Source organism: Haliotis asinina, chromosome 11 (genome assembly GCF_037392515.1).
Source record: "Haliotis asinina isolate JCU_RB_2024 chromosome 11, JCU_Hal_asi_v2, whole genome shotgun sequence".
NCBI classification, from domain to species: domain Eukaryota; kingdom Metazoa; phylum Mollusca; class Gastropoda; order Lepetellida; family Haliotidae; genus Haliotis; species Haliotis asinina.
Window position 1 is genome coordinate 16484642 of NC_090290.1, and position 8996 is coordinate 16493637.

The following is an 8996-nucleotide window of genomic DNA, read 5'->3' on the forward strand; positions in this document are numbered from 1 at the left end:
AAATATGTCTTGTCAATCCCACTGACATTCACCAATAAACACTTAATTATAAGATACAGAGTGTGTGCTTCTTCAGAACAAATAAGGATTAATTAAGTAGCCCCAACTGGGAAATTAAGGAAAGAATTCAAAATACTGTCACCAAATGCTTTCTTTACTATTTGTACTAATTATCATGCGCTTCGTCATGCTCTAACGCACACAGAGACTTGGTTCGTTTCCAGCGCAAGTTCGGCTGCGTTTAACAGTACTTCAGCCAGTTTTCTGTATCAGTCGGAATTTTACAATGAATGTTGAATGAACTGTAGTAAGAATTAAGAGCAAGAATTATTTTTGAATGAAAGAAAGAAATAAGGAGAAAGAAGTACACATGTGAATGCATATAAGAACAAATGAAACACCATGACCATCACTTCCAAAACATGTTAAAGAAGGCAAGCCTATCGCTAGATCACATGTGTTATCATCAGCTTGTTAGAGTCTCCCTGGTCAGACATACCATTTGTCTGACAGGTTAAAACAGCAAACTATCTGGATGACTACACAGCTGCCTGTTGGCGTAGTTTACCCGCATCACCTAATTTTCCTGCGTAACCTTCATCCACATCACCATCCTGCGTCTAATAAGCAGAGAACACAGTATATCTGTAAAGACTGAACCTAGGCGTCACCAAGGAGCGGGCTAAGTTCCCAAGTGTATGTGTCCTCCTCAACGTTTGCCATTAATCCATTTATCTTTACAAGAACATCTAAAAGCTCAACGCATGCAACGTTTAACTATATATACGTTTAACTGTATGTATATATATATATATATGTGTGTGTGTGTGTGTGTGTGTGTATATGTATATATGTGTGTGTGTGTGTGTATAATTATATATAATTATATAACTAATTTTCCGTACCTACAGAGTTAAAAATGGGAGGACACCCTGATAACTAATGGGAGTGAGCCTTGTAAGGAGTACCCTCACTCTCGCAAACCCACAGATTGAGGAGCAACTGCCGTGTTTGTCGGGGATTATTCTGGCTTTGTTAAATAAATCGTACATTAACTTTTAAAATATTTTGCTTGATTGTGTAATTACCCGGATTATGACAATGCTAACATTGAAACGATTCTGAGTTATCGAGTAAAGTAAGATTAAGTCGATTGTATAGTTTAAGAGTTTGAAATCTTGACATATTTTTCCGGTTGTGCCACTTTTGCACCCTACCCTTTCACTTGGGGCGTGCCTATTTTGGTGGATTTATTTAGTATTTCTCGTATTTGTTTAGCTTTATTCATTCATTGATTTATTTTTGTGCTTTGGGTTGTTTTTTTACTGCTAAGGTCCCACTGAGTGAGTCTGCTTTGATAACTGTAATTTTATTGTGACGACTGACGAGAGGGACATGAAGTGTTGTGATCATTTATGTAATGTAATTATGTGATTGGTATTGAACTATACCTTATTATGGCCATTTCGATTTCCCATGATAATGCAGGGTTGTGGGAGCTTGTCATGCAGAGCTTGAACATCTGTCTGTTTCAAATATGTCTCCTGGAGACAGATCGATGAAGGTGTAAGATCTTGGACTAATAGCTGTAAATCCTTTAAATTAGTTATCTCCTCTGCAGTTCCACTGTGCAATATTATTGGAATAAACTATCTTTAAGGGGGATTTATTGGGGATCTACCCAAGACTTTGTTGGCAGCTATGTGCCTTTGAAGGCATATGTTGGGAAACCTCCATATCCTCTAGTGAACCATATTTATTTTAGAGTTTAATTTGATTATCTGAGCCCAGTGGTAATGTGACGTCTTGTAGAAGACTCTAGTCTTTGTTTAGGTTTACTTTTATTGACCTATTTGATATTTGCACATCGTCGAGACGATGATTTCTCCCGTGCTACAGATGAAGCATGACTACCCATGGATTGAGGCTGGAGGTGAGCTGTCCTTTGATTTATTTCAGCTCTTAGAGTGGATTGTTCCAGTGAAAATTTCTCAGAAGTGTCAGTTATCACCCATGTCAAATCTGTCTGGCTCGTTATTGATGCAGTTATGACTTTTGATATTTTGGGCTGTGTATCAGAAAGTGATCTGGCAACTGGCGCATAAGTTTCCGTCAATACTGGAGTTTGTACACGCTTTTTTGATTCTGCGAAACTGATATTTTTACTGAATTTAATTTTGTTTATCTCCATTTGTTCTTTACATATTGGACAATCCTTAGAGGAAGATGAATGAGCCCCAGGGCAGTTTATGCACGTTTCGTACTTACGTTCACACTTTTCCGTAACATGCGTCTTCTCACTACAGTGAGCGTTTGTGACAGACAATGTGAAGGCGTTCATACCGTGACCGAACTTCTGACATTTGAAATACCTGAGAGGGTTTGGAATATGCATGTCAACCGTGCTATTGCAGTAACCAGCTTTTGTTGGTATAGGAGCAATACGACTGGAAAACGAAAGCATTTCTGCCATGTCAGTAAACAATCGATCCCGATCTCACAACACCTTTGCTGGCATATAGAGCTCGGTGTTTAGAGACTCCTACGGGAAATATCAACAAATGAATCGGTTGACAGAAGATTGGTTGTTTGTAGTTTCTTGGAACATTCAGTTAACAGTGCACCTGAGTGTACGTACGTGTTTAATATTTTTCACATCTCCTGCGATACATTGAATGCCTTTAGATACTGCAAAGGGAGTTAATTTCAGGAGTTTTATCAAACGTATCAATCACTATGAAACGGTGCCAGTGATCAATAGTTTGCGAGTGCTGCTGTTCAACGCCGTTCTCAAGTGGACGTTTCGTTTTTTGGAGGGAGTTTGATAGCTATGTTGACTGAGTAATTTTTCATCATCCGAGCTGCCCACTCACCATGGAGTATTAGAAGGACAATGCTAAAAACAAGCGGATCTCCAGCTTGCAACACCAAGGGCACCGGAAAGATATACTACAGCAGACAAAATAAAGAATAATTCTACCAGATTGGCCTAATAGCCACCGCCTTCTGGGTATAAGCCTGTAGGAAAATTACAAAATTATAAACATGCACTTGAAAGTTAAGTGTAAACTCGATCAGCCAAGACTGTTGACAAAACGTTTTGAAAACCTGGAAGTATTTTGTGAAACACAATAATACCCAGGGCATGGCATGACCAGCCGACTGATTGAATCGGGCCCATTCAACCATCCGTCTAGGGGAAGGTAGGGCCAAAGTGGTGTGTTGGGCAACAGAATCACCTAGTCCTTGTTCCAGTGCGCTAAACCACCAGGATCCCCTCCTCTACCGACACAGGGGCACAATCCACGGCCAACAGGTTGCCCAATTTGGTCGCCTCTTACGAACAGTAATGGGGTGCTGTTGACACATTCTGTCCCGGCTCCACGCAGGAAGGAGCGTTTAGCGTTACCCAGCACCCAGCACGACGAGCTTACTCTTCATAAAGGTCAACCGAGCTCCTCAACCGCCCCCCCCCCCCCCCCCCCCAACTCCGCAGTATCACAAGAACAATGCTAAGAACATTCGGGTTTCCAGCCTGCAGCACCAAAGGCACCCAGATGATACACTAAAGCAAAATAATCAACACGTAATTCTTATATGGCCCTCAACCTTTGGACTCCCGTCCTCCACCAACAGACGGGTGCAACCCACGGCACACAGACTGCCCAATGCACCCGAAGGCCAGCAACAGGGTGCTGTGGACCAAATATACCACTGGTCCATACGGGGAGTTGATAAGCTCTTAGCATTATCCAGCACCTACGACGAGCAGGTGGCTCTACACAGGTGCCAAACAACATCGGTACCATGAGTAACGGTCCATGCAACTGGGATACAAACTTTTGTCAAGCAAGACAGCGAGTCTGACCACCCGATCTTGGTAGCCGCGTCTAATGACAAGCATTGATTGCTGGACCATGGTTGCTATTCATGATTGTGAATAGGATGGTCTCAAAACTGATGTTTTTCCACAGCCATCGGAAGATGTGTATGGTGGCTGTGGTGTTGATTTCCTGGTTATGGTAAAGACCACTAAACCTTAATGTTGCTCATATTTAAAGGAGACTTACAGAAGACATTTCAGATAGTTGGATGGATGGACAGACGGACGGACGGACGGACAGATACACAGATAGATTGATCGATAGATAGATACAACAACCTCAGGTCCTTCGTGCAGTTGGGTAGAATAGGCCTTCAGTAACCCATGATTACTAACGGGATCGGCTGGTCAGGATCGCTGACCTGGTTGACTCACGTTATCGGTTCCCAATTGCGCAGATCGATGCTCATGTTGTTGATCACTGGATTGTCTGACACAGTCTCTATTATTTACAGACAGTCGCCATGTAGCTGGTATATTGCTAAGTGCGGCGTAAAACTAAACTCACTCACCTTTTGTGCAGTTGGTGTCACTTGCACCGTTAACCTGCATGAGAGCACAAAAGACAATTTTGTTAGTGGGCCCAGTAATGCATCATGGTGAATGAACTAAGTAACCAGGCAGTCTCATCTTACAGGAACAATGCAACTTTAGAAGTTTCGGGTCAATATGTTGTCCTCGCGCCTCAAGTTGGTCTTAAGGCACATCCATAAGGGACTGGTAGTCAGACTCGTTGACCTGTTTCATCAACACCTGACATGTGTGGTTCGCTGCACGATATCAATTCCTGTGTAAGGAATGAACAAACATGTCTTTGCAAAGCTGAAAGGTTGCTACATTAAACAATAGTGTATGGTTATTTCAGAAAGCCGGGCCTCTCTTGAATGGCCGACAAGGTCACGGAAGACATGCACGCCACAAAGGATGTCCCCAGATGGTTCTTTTGCTATTATCAAATCGATTTACACGAGTGCAAACATTGATATGGAAACATTCTATGCACAAACAAGCTGCTTACGCCCACACTATCATGACGGTCTCAGGGTTGAGGAAGACACCCACAAGTCTACTGACTAGGGTTGACTTGCAGAATTCAATTCATGCGGGACAGACGATTTTTCATTCCTCGCCAGGAGTACTGTATTGTTTTTATTATCCATTGTCCTGTATATCTGCAGTCGTCACATTTTAACACAACAATGATTTTTAAATGTATCTTTGAAGGCAAGATGTTTTATTTCGGTGTTTCTCATCGCTCGACTCACTGTAACTGGACCGTCGACCCAACAATTAATAAAACCATAACATCTTTTGTGTGTTTCTCTCACCAACTCAAAGACCAAGTGACTACTCATCCAAATTGTGCCATGTGTTGGATAACGGTAGGTGGTAGACAAGTAGTCAAAGTGACAAATGTGCATTCTTCTTTCTTTTCATTACAGTTTTTACTACACTATATTCCTGAGAAATTATGTTCAACTTTGTGACAGTAACATCTGATTCCATCTATTTCCCTACTCTCTTCCTTGTTCATTGTTGTAGTTTTCAGTTGATGGCATCAGTCAGCGCGCTAATCGCCATTCTTTCGGAGACACTTACACCTTAGTGTCATAACGAGTTTACGTACATTGATTCATCTCAAACAGGGTTGTTGTCGTGCCCGTTCGCTTATGACGACACTGGCCTTGACCTTGGCACTGACAAGCGTCAGAGATCTAATGGGACATATTTTATTTATAGCCAATGAACTTCATGGCTGTTTATAGTGCGGGGCATATTAAGGCCAGTGTCGTCTAGCGACCATACATACCCAGATGACAGATTGTAGCGTTATTAGGCTCTGTGGCTGAATCGCTGAAAGTCAAAATGAACAATGGGACCCTATGCACGTGTATGGGGCTACTGCGTTGTGCACGTGCATACCTAGCGTTGTGTTTTGGCTTGGGAATAGAGGGACATGGTGGTGCGTTCATAAGCTGTCTGTCATTGAAACGTTTGTTAACGTTTACATTTCCTATCCAAATGGAAAGTTCATTATCCCTTACTTGTTGTGAAGAGTATACTAGGGTATCACTGTTATGAACATAAAACTAGCATGTGTTATTAATGAAGACAATACAATATAAAACTCCAAGTATACATCTCAGACAAATGAAGGTAGATCACCATAGAAGGGACCAGGGGAACTTCCAGTACATTTGCTTCCTCCATAGGCCGTAGCTGGATTTACATCAGCCCTTCAGTTGTTAGCAATTTGGACACATCTAGCCATACATTAATAATACACATATGAGAGTTTTATTACTTTGAATGTTTTGGAACCTACGCACCCTCTCAGGAGGACACCCGTGAAGGTCCCGGGGTAGAATAGGCCTTCAGTAACCCATGCTTGCCATAAAAGGCGACTAAGCTTGTCGTAAGAGGCGACTAACGGGATCGGGTGGTCAGACTTGCTGACTTGGTTGACATATGTCATCGGTTCCCAGTTGCGCAGATCGATGCTCATGTGGCTGATCACTGGATTGTCTGGTCCAGACACGATTATTTACAGACCGCCGCCATAAAACTGGAATATTGCTGAGTGCGGCGTAAAACGAAACTCACTCAGTCACTCTCAGGAGGACAACAGTTTATTGTACTTAAACCCCCTTCGAGGGAACTACTAACAATCGAAGTTAATAATCGAAACTATCAATCACTAAAATACATCTATATACAGAAAGACATTCATCAATGAAAACAGTTTCCTTTTAAGAAACAACTACGGTTGGTAATATCTGTACAAGAAAATATATCGCGTACAGCCCGTTTGAGTCGGATCGATGAATTGCAAATTTTATCATTTTACAAAATTGCCACATAAATGTAAATAGTACACATATTTATCATTTACTAATAGCCAACAGCTTTCATATTTTTGGACGTTTTCTGGACTCCACCAAAAATGTTGTTTACGAAACATCCTTGTAAACGCAAGAGTTATTATCTGTCGCGACGGGGTGAAACCGCAGACACGGAACAGCCGCTATTTCGTCGTGCACGTGATGAAAAATGAAGTTGAATGCTGACGTGAAACAGCTGCTGCTGATTGATTAACTTTGTCGTTTTTTGTCTTAAAGTTTTCAAATCTGATAAAAAAAATTACCACACAGATATGATCACGTGATTTGTAGTTCACATGATTTGCCAACCAAACAGAACATGCTTGTCGCTTTGTCATCTTTTTGAAACCGATTTAATAATACATAAATTGCAGGATATGCAAGGCAAACACTACCTTAACGGTATGCCACTGTAAGTGATAAAGTACACTTGTTGTGCTTTGTAGGTGATTAGAGAAAATTTTCATGATACTAATACTTTCCACATTAAAGTTATCGTATTTTTATAACCTATTACTCTAGCATATGTTTCGTCAAGTTCTGTTATGTCTTGACACAGAATGCCCCATTTATCTCCTTGATGTGTAGTCTCACACGACCGCAGTGCATATCAAAGATTGGACTTCTTTTTTTCCATTCTGCTCCTTCATCCATTGTAAACAAGGAGCAGATAACTCGCATTCTACTCGTTTCCTTTGTGCTGGAGTGCCCAAATCCGATTTCAAATATCATCTCATGATCTTTTTCAATCTGAGTTTTCATTATTTGCAATTTTGTAATTTTACAATTTTACAATTTCCTGTTGTATGTTGTGTTATTATACCATTGTCTGGACTTATTTTCAGCTACAAATTGTAAGGCGCGGTGGTCGAGCTGGCTGAATCGCCAAGCCAGTGATCCAGCGAGCATGAGATGGCGGAATCGAGCCCACCTGTGGCCGAGTGTGAAAACCTTGGAGTCAACTTTATGTGCAGAATCTGCCTGTGTTGTAGAAATCTCTAGTGTACAGTACACAACCCTGTGCACTTAAAATAACCCACAAACCCGCTGGCATATGACCAAATATCGACCACACCTACTTGACAACCAAACACCTAGTTCAGGGCACAGCAATTTGCAGTGAACTTAGATTTGGTACTGTGACTATGTGTCCAAGTCCACCCAGTTGTGAATGGGTACCTCGTTAGGATGAGAGAACCACAAAAACTCGATGCAACAAGAGTGTACTGGTACTCTCTAGGGGGTTGGCGACGTGCCGTTGGGACTGACATCCAGTGATCGACGAAATAGCACAATCGAGGAAAAAGGACAGAAAGCATCTTAGAGCAACTGAGTACGGAAGCCTATTAGGGATTTTCCAGTTAATATGGATGTGAAAAAAATAATTGAAATGGTCCTATTAGGCTTCCGTATGTACCAGATTTGTTAGGGTTCAGCGATTATTTCCACTAATTTGAGGCAAGTACCGATGACAAGCGAGCGCTTCAACCACCAGCAAACTCTGTCGACCGGATTTCGTTTGAACCTGCATATGTCCTCAAGTCATAACCAATGCTTTTCGGTTGTCTTGCCTTTGGTCGCGTCCTGAATCACTGTCAGCTATTTTCTGCATAATGTTGGACCTTCACTAAGGGTTCAAACTGATTCCCTTATATAGCGACATAAACAGCTACGCGTGTGTGTGTGCGCGCGTGCGTGTGTGTGATTGCTGTTATTACTTATGGCAGTATTAGTGACTAGTCAGATACCATGCGCAGAGTAGCCCACTCAAACACTGCATACTGACTCCAAACCAATAAATGTGTTTTGCACACTTCATGCCAGTGACTTTAGTAAGCCAGAGTAACAACAACAAGCACTCCCTGATTTTTTAGTAAACTCGAAAAGATATGAATTAGAATTGGCCTTCAGCTACACATTCTCGACTAACCGAATCAAGTGTCCAGGCCGTAATATCTCATTTGTATAGATCGATGCTCATGATGTCAATCACTGGATTATCTGGTTCAGGCTCGATTATTTACACACCGTCGCCATATAGCTGTTATATTAGTAACGAACAGTAACGATTGTGTCCCTGTCGGGTATCCTGTCCTGGAGGTAATTACACTAAATGGCTGTCACTGGGATAACTAACTACACCCAAGCACACTGAATAACGTATTAGAGCATACAGTCGTAACTATCATGAAACGATATGAACACTAACTAACTACACCCAAGAACACTGA